This window comes from Piliocolobus tephrosceles, chromosome 6 (assembly GCF_002776525.5).
Source record: "Piliocolobus tephrosceles isolate RC106 chromosome 6, ASM277652v3, whole genome shotgun sequence".
Classification (NCBI taxonomy): Eukaryota; Metazoa; Chordata; class Mammalia; order Primates; family Cercopithecidae; genus Piliocolobus; species Piliocolobus tephrosceles.
The window spans coordinates 159867625-159882137 of record NC_045439.1 but is presented as its reverse complement, the minus strand read 5'-3'; the positions used below and the strand labels follow the sequence as shown (position 1 = coordinate 159882137).

Genomic DNA, 14513 nt, shown 5'->3' with positions numbered 1-14513 from the left:
ACCACCCCCCCCCCCAACCCATGCATGCATCCAGTGGGACCCAGATGTGCTCACCACAGCTTTGCGCAGGAGACCAGGGTGCCAGGAAGGGCCTGAGCTTCAGCTAACCAGGGGCTGAGCACCTGGCTGAGGGTCACTGTTCCAGGGCCAGCGGGCCCCATGCAATTCTTCCTCCAGGGTCACCATCTGGAGGGGTGGGGGACAGTTGTCCAAACAGTCTCACGCCTCCATGCAGGAAAGTGGGCAGGGCATGCTGGCTCACAGATGGTCTCCCTCCCTGGACTCAATACATGGGATTCATGTAAAACACTGACGGTTATGCACGCAAGGAAACCTTGGCCCTCCCTGCCCCTGAACCCTGGAATGAAATGGTAGGCGGGCCATGGGATTCCAGCAAGACACCCAGGCTGCACCCTACTGTAGGACCCTGGAGCACCTCCCCTGCCCACACCAGCTCCCCCACATGACTTGGCCACACTTGGACCACTGGGCAAGGCCAGGGCCACCAACCAGCTCATGGCAAACCAAGGAGGTTGGCCTGGATGCCATGTGCAGCTGCAGAACTGGCAGGCACATAGCCTGCCCCTGGGTGTGGAAGGCACCCGTCCAGGCACCCACTCTAAGCCTACACCAGAAATCGCATCCTGGAGCCCCAGGGCCACATGCCTTCTCTGGTGGGTCCCCATTCATGCACCGCGTACCTCCCAAACAGAGCCAGGCTACACTCAGCCAATCAAGGGACACATGGTATCTTCTCCTTTCCTTTGGCTCAAGACTCCACCACCCTGTAGGTGACCCCATGTCTCAGAAGCAGCTTGGGCAGCAAATTGCCAGCACAGGTCCCTTGACAGTGGACCTTCCACCACAGGATGCCACCCTTCCGGCCACTCCACTTTGGGGACGGGTGACCTCCAATGGGATGCAGGTTGCACCCTTGGCCCATGATTCCCAGGGCCAACCACCAGGTGCTGGCCAGAGCTCACCCTTGACCCAACCCCAGTGAGGCCGCACCACCCACCAGCCTCAAGGAGGCACCAGTGGAATGGCCCGTTGCTCAACAGGGTCTGCCCCATTCTGGGCCCAGGGTATGGCCCAACCCTTGAGTCTTCAAGGCCTGACTCCGTAGGCCCGATCACCCACACCCAACCCCCTGCAAGCCTCGGGGAGGAAGAGCTCCCGTATAAGACTCCTGGCCCCAGAGACCCTGTGGATGCCCTCATGTGGCCTGGTCAGTTGACCTGTGCACCAAGTCTCAGCTAGGATCTGCACTGCGTTGGGTTGAAGGAACCCTCTCCTGCGTGAACCTCTGTTACTCCTGCAGGGTTTCAGGGAAGGCATCTTTCTTGGGATCGATTTCCAAGGAAGCCGCCCTCCTGGAGAAACTATCTGTCCCTGGTGGAGATTTAGGTCGGCTCCCTGAGGAAACCCTCGTGGCCTGAAGGGTGACCCTCAGTGGACCCCCATGGCCTGGCTCATGGGCCATGACCCCAGCAAGATCCACTCACCTATGCCGCTCAAGGCCAGGGGTCCGCCTGGGCAGAACAGTTCACTGAAAGACACAGGGGAGAATGGGGGCTCAGGGAGGAGCCACCAACCTGCCCCAGCCCCTGGGAGCCAGAGTGCCAACACCAAGCCTGCATGAGCAGCCTGGGCTGCCACATAGAGGAGCACAGAGACAGGGTTGGGCACCCCCAAGGTGCTCTTCAGGGCCTCGAGGACTCCAGCCCAAAATACAATGGCCCTGCCAGGGGACCTTGGGATCCCAGCATCCTCTTCCAAAATTCTCACCTAGGCTGGGCCTCAGCGTAATCCTATTGAGCATGATTTTTAAGTCATCACCTCTCTTCAGGACAATATAAGGTTCTCATCATTGACCCAACTCAGGGCACCACCTCCCCACACATGCATCCAGCGGGACCCGGATGTGCTCACCACAGCTCAGTGCAGGAGACCAGGGCGACAGGAAAGGTCTGAGCTTCAGCGCACCAAGGGCTGGGTACCTGACTGACGACCACTCGTCCTGGGACAGCAGGCCCAACAAAGTTTCCCTCTGGTCTCACCATCTAGGGGACGGGAGGTAGACCTGTGTCCAAATGGAACCTCACGCCTACACGCGGGAAGGGGGTGGGGGATGCCAGCTCACGACTGCTCTCCCACCGTTGACCCATGTGATGGGATCCATGTGAAACACTGATGTGTCATGGATGCAGGGGAACCTTGGCCCTCCCCATGACTGAACCCTGGAAGGACAGGGCAGGTGGGTCACTGGACTCGGGCAAGATGCCCTAGCTATGCCCTATTGCAGGCACCTTGAGCACCTCCACTGCCCACGCTAGCTGCCTCTCACAATTCCAGGGCTGTATTGGCCCCTGGGGTGCAGGCCAGGGCCACCTACCCTCTCAAAGCCAACCAAGGAGGTTGGCCCAGATGCCATGAACTGCCGATGTGGCAGTCGCACAGCCTGCCCCTGTGTGGAGGGCGAGCACCCAGGCCCCGCTCCACACCACACTAGAAATTGCAGCCTGGGGCCCCAGGGCCTCGTGTGTTCTCTGGTGGGTCCCCATCCATGGCCACACAATACCTCCCACCCACAGAGCGGGGCCACACTCAGTCAATCGGGGGACACCTGGTGTCTTCTCCTTTACTTGGACCCAAGATCCCCACCCCCCAGAGGTGACCCCATGGCTCAGATGCAGCCTGGACCACAAATTTCCAGGACAGGTCCTTCCACAGCAGGTCTCCCCACCTCAGGAGGACATCCTTCCTGTCACTGCCCACAAGGAAGGGGTGACCCCCAGTGGGACATGGACTGTACCCTTGGCCCAAAGCCCACCAATTCCAGGGCCGGAATGCAGCACCCTCAGGTGCCAGCTAGAGCTAGTCTTGACACACCCTTAGGGAAACAGTGCCGCCCTACACTTGGCTCAAAGAGGCACCACTGGGATGGCCCATAGCTTAACAGGGTCGGTCCCACTCAGGGCCATGGGTTTGGAGAGATCCTTGCAAATACGAAGCCCAACCCCATGGGCAGAATCGCACACAACTCTCCAAGGTCAGAGAGCCCCTGCAAGACCCCCTTGGCACCCCAGAGCCCTTGTGGCCACCCGCATGTGGCCTGGTCATCCTAGAGGCCTGACCTGAGCCTGAGTCTTAGCAGGACACTGCCCCGCATGGGGCTGAGGAAACCCTTTAATGCCTGGACCACTGCAACCCCTGCAGGGCTTCAGGGAAGGTGTCCTCCTTGGGTCTGATTCCCAAGGAAGCCGCCTGCCTGGAGAACCCATTCCAAGTGAGGATTCAGGACAGCTCCTGAGAAAACTCTCGCGGCCAAAGGCTGATGCTCAGCAACCCCATGCAGCCTGGCTTATGGGCCATGACCCCAGCAGGATCCACTCACCGATGCTGGTCAATGCCAGGGGGTCTGCTGGGCAGAAGAGCTCACTGAAAGACACAGGGGAGAATGGGGGCTCAGGAAGGAGCCGCCAAAGTACCCTGCCCCCAGGTAAGGGGAGGACCGACACCAAGACCACATAGAGAGCCTGGGCTGCCCCACGGAGCAGCGCAGAGACAGGGTTGGGCACCCTCCAGATGCCCTCAGAGCCTCCAGGTCTCCAGCCCAAAATACAGTGGACCTCACAGGGAACTCATAATTCCCAGCATCCTCTTCCAAAATTCTCACCCAGGCTGGGCCTCAGCGTAATCCTATTGAGCATGATTTTTAAGTCATCATCTCTCTTCAGACAATATAAGGTTCTCATCATTGACCCAACCCAGGGCACCCCCTCCCCACACACGCATCCAGTGGGACCCTAATGTGCTCACCAAGTTCAATGCAGGAGACCAGGGCCCAGGAGGGCGCAAGCTTCAGCTCACCAGGGGCTGGGCACCTGGCTGATGGCCACTGGCCTGGGGCTAGCAGGCGCAATGCAAGTCTTCCTCTCTGGTCACCATCTGGAGGAACAGGGGACAGGTATCCAAACAGGGCCTCACGCCTCCTTGCGGGAAAGCAGGGAGTGGGGGCTGGTTCACACATGCTCTCCCTCCGTGGACCCATGTGATGGCATCCATATGAGATAATGATGGTCATGGACCCAGGGAACGCTTGGTCCTCTCTGCCACTGAACCCTTGAAGGACAAGGTAGGCAGGTCACAGGGCTTGGGTGAGACGCCCAGGCTGTGCCGTACAGCAGGCCCCTGGAGCACCTCCACCGCTCACAGTGGCTCCACTGCACGACTCTAGACCACAACAGAAACCCAGGGCAGGGTCCAAGGCTGCCAACCAGCTCACAGCCAGCCAAGGAGGCTGGCCTGGAAGCCAGGTGCTGCTGCCAACCTGGCAGTCCCACAGCCTGCCCCTGTGTGCGGAGAATGCCTGCCCAGGATCCCTCTCCAAGCACACACCAGAAATCGCAGCCTGGGTCCAGGGCCACGTGCTTTGTCTGCTGGGCCCTCATCCACACCCCAGATACCTGCCAAACACAGAACTGGGCCACACTCAGCCAATCAGGAGCCACATGGTACCCTCTCCTTTCCTTGGACCCAAGACCCCGCCACCCTGGAAGTGACCCCATGGCTCAGAAGCAGCCTGGGCAACAAATTCCCGGGACGGGTCCCTCATGAGGGTGCCTTCCAACCTCGGGATGCGACCCTTCTAGTCACTCACCTCGAAGAAGGGGTGACCCCCAGCAGCACGTGGGCTGCACCCTTGACCCAAAGCCCATGAGTCCCAGGGCCGGCCTGCAGCACCACAAAGCACCAGCCACGGCTCAGCCTTGACCCAACCAGTTGAAGCTGAACCGCCACCCACCAGGCTCAGGAAGGAGCTACTGGTGTGGCCCATTGCTCAACAGGGTCATTTGCATACAGGGCCATGCGTGGGGCACGATCCTTGAATCTCCACAGCCCCACCCCATGGGCCCGATCGCCCACCCATTTCCAGGGACAGCGAGCCCCCGAGTGATCCCCGTGGCACCCCAGAGCCTCTGCTGTCCCGCTCATTTGTCCCGGGCAGTCCTCGACGACAGACTCGCAAACCGAGTGTCAGCTTGGAGCTGCCCTGCATGAGACTGAAGGAACCCTTTCCAGACTGGACCACCATCACCCCTGCAGGGCTTCAGGGAAAGCATCGTATTGGGTCTGATTCCCCAGGAAGCTGCTTTCCTAGAGGACAAACCCATCTCTCCACAGGTGGGGATTAAGGTCGACTCCCTGAGGAAACCCTTCTGCCTGAAGGCTAATACTTGGTGACCCCACGCAGCCTGGCGCATGGCCCACGACCCCAGCAGGATCCACTCACCTATGCTGGTCAATGCCAGGGTGCCCGTCTGGGTGGAAGAGCTCACTAAAAGACACAGGGGAGAATGGCAGTCAGGGAGGAACCACCCACGTGCCTCGCTCCTGGGGAACAGGAGGGCTATCACCAAGCCCACACAGGGAGCCAGGACTGCCTCATGGAGGAGCACAGAGACAGGGCTGGGCCCCCCAGATGCCCTTCAGGGCTTCCAGGTCTCCAGCGGAAAATACAATGGCTCTGCCAGGGAACCTCCGGATCCCAGTGTCCTCTTCCAAAACCCTCACCTAGGCTGGGCCTCAGAGTAATCCTATTGAGCATGATTTTTAAGTCATCACCTCTCTTCAGGACAATATAAGGTTCTCATCATCGACCCAACTCAGCACACCACCTCCCAGTGCATGCATCCAGCAGGACCCGGATGTGCTCACCACAGCTCAGTGCAGGACACCAGGGTGCCAGGAAGTGTTCAATGTTCAGTGCACCAGGAGCTGGACACCTAGCTGACGGACACTGGCCTGGGGCCATTGGGCCCAATTCAAGTCTTCCTCCAGCCTCAACATCTGGGGAAACAGGAGTAGGACAGGTATCCAAACACAACCTCATGCCTCCATGGAGGCAGAAGGTGGGGTGTGGCGGCTCAGGGATGCTTGCCTTCCATGGACCCATGTGATGGGATCCATGCAGACCACTGGCTCGTCTCAGACACAGGGCACCCAATGCTCTCTCAACACTGAACTCTGGAAGGACAGGGCAGGCGGGTCACTGGGCTTGGGCAAGAAAACCCGGTTGTGTCCTACTACAGGTCCCATGAGCACCTCCACTGCCCATGCCGGCTCCCCTGCACGACCCCAGGATCATGCCAGAACTACTGGGCACAGACCAGGGCCATCAACCAGCTCACAGCCAACCAAGGAGGCTGGCTCGGATGCCAGGTGCCACTGCAAAGCTGGCAGTCACATAGCCTGCCCCTGTGCATTGTGGGCACCCACCCAGGCGCCCTATCCCAGCATGAAATGGAAATCGCAACCTGGGGTCCCAGGGCCACATGCTTCTCTGGTGGGTGCTCATCCATGCCCCACGTACCTCCTAAACACAGAGCAGGGCCACACTCGGCTAACTGGGGGACACATGGTGACTTCTCCTTTCCTTGGTCCATGACCCGCTACCCCGGAGGTGACCCCATGGCTCAGAAGCAGCATGGGCAGCATATTCCAGAGGTAAGACCCTTGACAGCAGGCCTTCCACCTCAGGAGGCCACCCTTCCTGACTCTTGCCAACGGGGAAGGGGTGATTTCCAGCCACAGGCAAGGGGAGACCCCAAGTAGGACGTGACGCATCCTTGGCCTAAACCTGACGAGTCCATGGCTGGACTGCAGCACCACCAGGCACTGGCGAGAGCTCAGCCTTGACCCAAACCTAGGGAAATAGCACCGCCCCATCCAGGCCCAAACAGGTACCATGGGATGGCACATAGATCAGCAGCGTCGGTCCCATTCAGGGCAGTAAGTCCTGTGCGATCCTTAAATCTCTGCAGCTCAACTCCATGAGCCCTACGCCCACCTTTCTCCGGGGATGGGGAGCTCCTGTGTGACCCCATTGTGTCCCAAAGCCCTTGCGGCCTCCCTCATGTGGCCTGGTCAGTCCTCAAGGCCAAACCAGTGCACCGAGACTCAGCTGGGAGCTGCCCTGCTTGAGACTGAAGGAACCCTTTCCTGCCTGGACCACCGTCATCCCTGCAGGGCTGCAGGGAAGGCATCCGCCTTGGGTCCAATTCCCAAAAAGTCAGCCCTCTTGGAGGACCAACCCACCCCTCCCTGGTGCAGATTCAGGTCGGTTGCCTGTGGAAACCCTCCTGTCTCAAAGGCTGACCCTTGGTGACCCCACGCTGCCTGACTGATGACCCATGACCCCAGCAGGACAACTCACCTATGCTGGTCAGTGCCTGGGGGCTGCTGCACCTGGGTGGAAGAGCTCACTGAAAGACACAAGGGAGAATGCGGGTTGACAGAACCAGAGCACCGACACCAAGCCCACACAGGGAGCCTGGGCTGCCTCATAGAGGAGCACAGAGAAGGGGTCGGATCCCCACAAGATTCCATTCAGGGCCTCAAGGTCTCCAGCCCAAAATACACTGGCCATTCCGGGGAACTCCGGATCCCAGCATCTTCTTCCAAAATTCTCACCAAGGCTGGGCCTCAGCGTAATCCTATTGAGCATGATTTTTAAGTCATCATCTCTCTTCAGGACAATATAAGGTTCTCATCATCGACCCAACCCAGGGCACCACCCCCCAACCGCCCGCCACCCATGCATCCAGTGGGGCGCAGATGGGCTCACCGCAGCTCAGTGCAGCAGACCAGGGTGCCAGGAAGGGCCTGAGCTTCAGCTCACCAGGGGCTGAGCACCTGGCTGAGAGACACTGGCCCAGAGCCAGCAGGCCCAATGCAAGTCTTCCTCTGGGGTCACCATCTGGAGGGGTGGGGGACAGGTGTCCAAACAGAGCCTCATGTCTCCATGCAGGAAAGTGGGCAGGGTGGGGCTGGCTCACATATGCTCTCCCTCCATGGACTCATGAGATGAGAACCATGTAAAACCGTGATGGTCACGAATGCAAGGAACCCTTGGCCACTAAACCCTGGAAGGACAGGGCAGGCGGGTCACAGGGTCGGAGCAAAACGCCCAGGCTGCACCCTACTGCAGGACCCTGGAGCACCTCCACTGCCCATGCAAAATCCCCTGCTCGACTCTGGGCTGCACCGGGACCACTGGGCAGGGCCACGGCCAGCAACCAGCTCACAACAAACCAAGGAGGCTGGCCTGGATGTCACATGCCACTGCAGACCTGGCAGTTACATGGCCTGCCCCCGGGCATGAAATGAACCCATCCAGGCACTCTCTATAAGCTCACATCAGAAATTGCACCCTGGGGCCCCAGGGCCACGTGCCTTCTCTGGGGGGGTCCCCATTCATGCAGCGCACACCTTCCAAACACAGAGCTGGGCCACGCTCGGCCAATCAGAGGCCATGTGATGTCCTCTCCTTTCCTTCGGCTCAAGACCCCGCCACCCTGGAGGTGACTCCATGGCTCAGAAGTAGCCTGGGCATCAAATTGCCGGGACAGGACCCTTAACAGTGGGCCTTCCACCACAGGATGCCACCCTTCCAGCTACTCCACTTCAGGTAGCGGTGACCTCCAATGGGACTCAGGCTGCACCCTTGGCCCAAAGCCCACTATTCCCAGGGCCAACCACCAGGTGCTGGCCAGAGCTGTCTTGACCCAACCCCACTGAGGCCACACCGCCCCCACCAGGCTCAAGGAGGCACCACGGGGATGGCCCATTGCTCCACAGGTCGGTCCCATCAGGGCCATGGGTTGGGCCCAGTCCTTGAATCTTCACGGCCTGACTCCATAAGCTCGATCACCCACACCCTACCCTGCTGCAAGCCTCAGGGACAGAGAGCTCCCGCATAACACCTGTGGCCCCCGGAGACCCAGTGGAACCCATCATGTGGCGTTGGAAGTGCTCCAGACCTGACCCGTGCCCCAAGTCTCAGGAGCTGCACTGCATTGGGCTGAAGGAACCCTCTCCTGCCTGGACCTCGGTTACCCCTGCAGGGTTTCAGGGAAGGCATCCTTCTGGGATCAGTTTCCAAGGAAGCCACCCTCCTGGAGAAACCAGCCATCCCTGGTGGGGATTCAGGTCAGCTCCCTAAGGAAACCCTCGTGGCCTGAAGGGTGACCCTCAGCAATCCCCCGCGGCCTGGCTCATGGCCCGTGACCCCAGCAAGATCCACTCACCTATGCTGCTCAAGGCCAGGGGCTCACCTGGGCAGAAGAGCTCACTGAAAGACAGAGGAGAACAGGGGCTCAGGGAGGAGCCTCCAATGTGCCCTGCCCCCAGGGAACCAGAGTGCCAATACCAAGCCTGCACAAGGAGCCTGGGCTGCCACACAGAGGAGAGCAGAGACAGGGTTGGGCATCCCGGAGGTGTCCTTCAGGGCCTCAAGGACTCCAGCCCAAAATACAGTGGCCCTGCCAGGGGACCTTGGAATCCCAGCATCCTCTTCCAAAATTCTCACCTAGGCTGGGCCTCAGCGTAATCCTATTGAGCATGATTTTTAAGTCATCACCTCTCTTCAGGACAATATAAGGTTCTCATCATTGACCCAACTCAGGGCACCCCCCTCCCCACGCATGCATCCAGCGGGACCGGGATGTGCTCACCACAGCTCAGTGCAGGAGACCAGGGCACCAGGAAGGGCCTGAGCTTCAGCGCACCAGGAGCTGGGGACCTGACTGATGACTACTTGCCACGGGACAGCGGGCCCAATGAAAGTTTTCCTCTGGTCTCACCATCTGGGGGACAGGATGTGTACACGTGTCCAAATGGAACCTCACGCATCCACACGGGAAGGGGGTGGGGGGTGCCAGCTCATGATTGCTCTCCCACCATGGACCCATGTGATGGGATCCATGTGAAACACTGACATGTCATGGACGTGGGGGTACCTTGGCCCTCCCCACCACCAAATCCTGGAAGGACAGGACAGGCAGGTCACTGGGCTCAGGCAAGACACCCTGGCTATCTGCAGGCACCTTGAGAACTCCACTGCCCACTCCAGTTGCCTCGCATGACCCCAGGGCTGTACTGACCCCTTGGGTGTGAGCCAGGGCCACCTACCATCTCACAGCCAACCAAGGAGGCTGGCCTGGATGCCATGCACCTCTGCCCATCTGGCAGTTGCATAGTCTGCCCCTGTGTGTGGAGGCCGAGCACCCAGGCCCCACTCCACACCACACCAGAAATTGCAGCCTGGGGACTCAGGGCCTCGTGTGTTCTCTCATACATCCCCATCCATGCCTCACACAACACCTCCCAGACACAGAGCGGGGCCACACTCAGCCAATCGGGGAACGCATGGTGTCTTCTTCTCCTTGCCTTGACCCCACCACCCTGTAGGTGACCCCGTAGCGCAGAAGCAGCCTGGACAGGTCCTTCCACAGCAGGCCTTCCCACCTCAGGAGGACACCCTTCCCGCCACTCGCCTACAAGGAAGGTATGACCCCCAGTGGGACATGGGCTGTATGCTTGGCCCAAAGCCCATGAGTCCCAGGGCCAGACTGCAGTACCATCATGGGGTCACTGGAGCTAGTCTTGACCTAACCTCATGGAAATAGCACCACCCCACACTTGGCTCAAAGATGCACCACTGGGATGGCCCATAGCTTAATAGGGTCACTCTCATTCAGGGCCATGGGTTTAGAGAGATCCTTGAAAATCTGAAGCCTGACCCCGTGGGCCAAATCACACACACACACCTCTCCAAGGTCGGAGAGCCCCTGCCAGACCCCCTTGGTACCCCAGAGCCCTTGTGGTCCCCCTCATGTGGTCTGGCCATCCTAGAGGCCTGACGTGAGCACTGAGTCTCAGCCGGGTGCTGCCCTGCATGGGGTTGAGGAAACCCTTTACTGCCTGGACCATCGCAACCCCTGGAGGGCTTCAGGGAAGGTGTCCTCCTTGGGTCCAATTCCTAAGAAAGCTGCCATCCTGGAGAACCCGTCCCAGATGGGGATTCACTTCAGCTCCTAAGGAAACCCTTGTGGCCAAAGGATGACCCTTGGAGACCCCACATAGCCTGGCTCATGGGCCATGACCCCAGCAGGATCTACTCACCTATGCTGGTTAATGCCAGGAGTCTGCTGGGCACAAGAGCTCACTGAAAGACACAGGGGAGAATGGGGGCTCAGGAAGGAGCCGCCAAAGTGCCCCGCACCTGGGTAACAGGAGCGCTGACACCAAGCCCACATAGTAAGCCTGGGCTGCCTCACAGAGGAGTGCAGAGACAGGGTTGGGTACCCTCCAGATGCCCTCAGAGCCTCCAGGTCTCCAGCCCAAAATACAGTGGACCTCACAGGGAACTCATGTTTCCCAGCATCCTCTTCCAAAATTCTCCCCTAGGCTGGGCCTCAGCGTAATCCTATTGAGCATGATTTTTAAGTCATCACCTCTCTTCAGACAATATAAGGTTCTCATCATCGACCCAACCCAGGGCACCCCCTCCCCACACACGTATCCAGCAGGACCAAGATGTGCTCACCAAGCTCAATGCAGGAGACCAGGTCCCAGGAGGGCCTGAGCTTCAGCTCAACAGGGGTTGTGCAACTGGCTCACGGCCACTGGCCTGGGGCCAGCAGGCACAATGCAAGTCTTCCTCTGGGGTCACCATCTGGAGGGACAGGGGACAGGTGTCCAAACAGAGCTTCACGCCTCTGTTCCAGAAAGGGAGGAAGGGGTGCTGGCTTACACATGCTCTCCCTCCATGGACCCATGTGATGGGATCTATATGAAATAATGACAGGCATGGACCCAGGGAACTCTTGGCCCTCTCTGCCACCAAACCCTCAAAGGACAGGGTAGGCAAATCACTGGGTTCAGGCAAGATGCCCAGGCTGTGCCATACAGCAGCCCCTGTGGCACCTCCACTGCCCATGCTGGCTCCACTACACAACTCTGGACCACAAGAGAACCCCTGAGCAGGGTCCAAGGTCATCAACCAGCTTACGGCCAACTAACGAGGCTGGCCCGGATGCCAGGCACTGCTGTCGACCTGGCAGTCCCACAGCCTGCCCCTGTACAGGGAGGACACCCGCTCAGGCTCCCTCTCCAAGCGTGCAGCAGCAATCGCAGCCTGGGGTCAAACGCCACGTGCTTTCTCTGGTGGGCCCTCATGCACACCCCAGACCCCTGTCAAACACAGAGCTGGGCCACACTTGGCCAATCAGGAGCTACATGGTGGCCTCTCCTTTCCTTGGGCCCAAGACCCCACCATCCTGGAGGTGACCCCATGGCTCAGGAACAGCCTGGGCAACAAATTCCCAGGACAGGTCCCTCATGAGGGGGCCTTCCAACCTCGGGACGTGGCCCTTCCCACCACTGACCTCGAAGAAGGGGTGACCCCCAGCAGCAGGCGGGCTGCACCCTTGACCCAAAGCCCATGAGTCCCAGGGCCAGCCTGCAGCACGACAAAGCACCAGCCATGGCTCAGCCTTGACCCAACCAGCTGAAGCCAAGTCACCACCCACCAGGCTCATGGAGGCGCCACTGGGGTGGCCCATTGCTCAACAGGGTCATTCGCATTTAGTGCCATGAGTGGGGCGTGATTCTTGAATCTCCACAACCTGACCCCATGGGCCTGATCGCCCACCCCTCTGTGGGGAGGGAGAGTCCCCATGTAATCCCTGTGCCACCCCAGAGCCTCTGCTGTCCCACTCATTTGTCTTGGGCAGTCTTTGAGGAAAGACTCGCACACCAAGTGTCAGCTGGGAGCTGCCCTGCATGAGACTGAGGAACCCTTTCCAGACTGGACCACTGTCACCCCTGCAGGGCTTCAGGAAGGCATCGTCTTGGGTCTGATTCCCCAGGAAGCCGCCTTCCTAGAGGACAAACCCATCTCTCCACAGTGGAAATTCAGGTCGACTCCCTGAGGAAACCCTCCTGCCTGAAGGCTAATACTTGGTGACCCCACGCAGCCTGACTCATCACCCATGACGCCACCAGGATCCACTCACCGATGCTGGTCAATGCCAGGAGTCTGCTGGGCAGAAGAGCTCACTGAAAGACACAGGGGAGAATGGGGGCTCAGGAAGGAGCAGCCAAAGTACCCTGCCCCCAGGTAAGGGGAGGGCCGACACCAAGCCCACAGAGTGAGCCTGGGCTGCCTCACGGAGGAGCGCAGAGACAGGGTTGGGCACCCTCCAGATGCCCTCAGAGCCTCCAGGTCTCCAGCCCAAAATACAGTGGACCCCACAGGGAACTCATAATTCCCAGCATCCTCCTCCAAAATTCTCACCCAGGCTGGGCCTCAGCGTAATCCTATTGAGCATGATTTTTAAGTCATCACCCCTCTTCAGACAAAATAAGGTTCTCATCATCGACCCAACCCAGGGCACCCCCTCCCCACACACGTATCCAGCAGAACCAAGATGTGCTCACCAAGCTCAATGCAGGAGACCAGGTCCCAGGAGGGCCTGAGCTTCAGCTCAACAGGGGCTTGGCAACTGGCCACTGGCCTGGGTCGAGTGGGCACAACGCAAGTCTTCCTCTGGGGTCACCATCTGGAGGGACAGGGGACAGATGTCGAAACGGGGCTTCATGCCTCTGTGCGGGAAAGCGAGGAGGGGGTGCTGGGGCTCACATGCTCTCCCTCCATGGACCCATGTGATGGGATCTATATGAAATAATGACAGTCATGGACCCAGGGAACCCTCGGCCCTCTCTGCCACCAAACCCTCAAAGGACAGAGTAGGCGAGAGACTGGGTTCAGGCAAGATGCCCAGGCTGTGCCATACAGCAGCCCCTGCAGCACCTCCACTGCCTATGGTGGCTTCACTGCATGACTCTGGACCACAAGAGAACCCCTGGGCAGGGTCCAAGGTCACCAACCAGCTCACGGCCAACCAAGGAGGCTGGCCCAGATGCCAGGCACTGCCACTGACCTGGCAGTCCCACGGCCTGCCCCAGTACAGGGAGGACACCCTCCTAGGCTCCCTCTCCAAGCACGCACCAGAAATCGCAGCCTGGGGCCCAGGGCCACATGCTTTCTCTGCTGGGTCCTCATCCACATCCCAGACCCCTGTCAAACACAGAGCTGGGCCACACTTGGCCAATCAGGAGCCACATGGTACCCCCTCCTTTCCTTGGGCCCAAGACCCTGCCACCCTGGAGGTGACCCCATGGCTCGGAAGCAGCCTGGGCAACAAATTCCTGGGACAGGTCCGTCATGAGGGGGGCTTCCAACCTCGGGACGCAACCCTTCCCACCATTGACCTCGAAGAAAGGGTGACCCCCAGCGGCAGGCAGGCTGCACCCTTGACCCAAAGCTCATGATCCCAGGGCTGGCCTGGAGCACCATGAAGCACCAGCCATGGCTCAGCCTTGACCCAACCAGTTGAAGCCAAGCTGCCACACACGAGGTTCCAGGATGCGCCACTGGGGTGGCCCATTGCTCAACAGGGTCATTCGCATTCAGGGCCATGAGTGGGGTGTGATCCTTGGATCTCCACAGCCTGACCCCACGGGCCCAACTGCCCACCCCTCTCTGGGGAAGGGACAGACTCATACACCACGTGTCAGCTTGGAGCTGCCCTGCACAAGACTGAAGGAACCCTTTCCAGACTGGACCACTGTCACCCCTGCAGGGCTTCAGGGAAGGCATCGTC

The 14513-nt window shown here is 59.6% G+C and overlaps 1 long non-coding RNA gene and 7 other non-coding genes across 8 annotated transcripts; all 8 read right to left on the bottom strand.

The window, feature by feature from the left end:
- Positions 1 to 113: 113 nt before the first annotated feature.
- LOC111534445 lies at positions 114 to 7682 on the bottom strand. Its single transcript, XR_002729100.1, has 6 exons — positions 7631 to 7682; positions 7220 to 7268; positions 5578 to 5853; positions 5297 to 5341; positions 3398 to 3441; positions 114 to 186 (listed from the first exon to the last, which is right to left on the bottom strand). It is a non-coding gene; the product is annotated as an uncharacterized LOC111534445 (long non-coding RNA).
- Positions 1796 to 1877, bottom strand: LOC111534446. The gene has a single exon (XR_002729101.1). It is a non-coding gene; the product is annotated as a small nucleolar RNA SNORD115 (small nucleolar RNA).
- LOC111534449 lies at positions 3687 to 3767 on the bottom strand. Its single transcript, XR_002729104.1, has one exon. It is a non-coding gene; the product is annotated as a small nucleolar RNA SNORD115 (small nucleolar RNA).
- On the bottom strand, positions 5585 to 5666 carry LOC111534450. The gene has a single exon (XR_002729105.1). It is a non-coding gene; the product is annotated as a small nucleolar RNA SNORD115 (small nucleolar RNA).
- LOC111534448 lies at positions 7484 to 7565 on the bottom strand. The gene has a single exon (XR_002729103.1). It is a non-coding gene; the product is annotated as a small nucleolar RNA SNORD115 (small nucleolar RNA).
- A 1698-nt stretch (positions 7683 to 9380) lies between the features above and the next one.
- Positions 9381 to 9462, bottom strand: LOC111534458. The gene has a single exon (XR_002729111.1). It is a non-coding gene; the product is annotated as a small nucleolar RNA SNORD115 (small nucleolar RNA).
- Positions 9463 to 11256: 1794 nt separating this feature from the next.
- On the bottom strand, positions 11257 to 11337 carry LOC111534451. The gene has a single exon (XR_002729106.1). It is a non-coding gene; the product is annotated as a small nucleolar RNA SNORD115 (small nucleolar RNA).
- A 1814-nt stretch (positions 11338 to 13151) lies between these two features.
- Positions 13152 to 13232, bottom strand: LOC111532180. Its single transcript, XR_002728475.1, has one exon. It is a non-coding gene; the product is annotated as a small nucleolar RNA SNORD115 (small nucleolar RNA).
- Positions 13233 to 14513: the final 1281 nt, after the last annotated feature.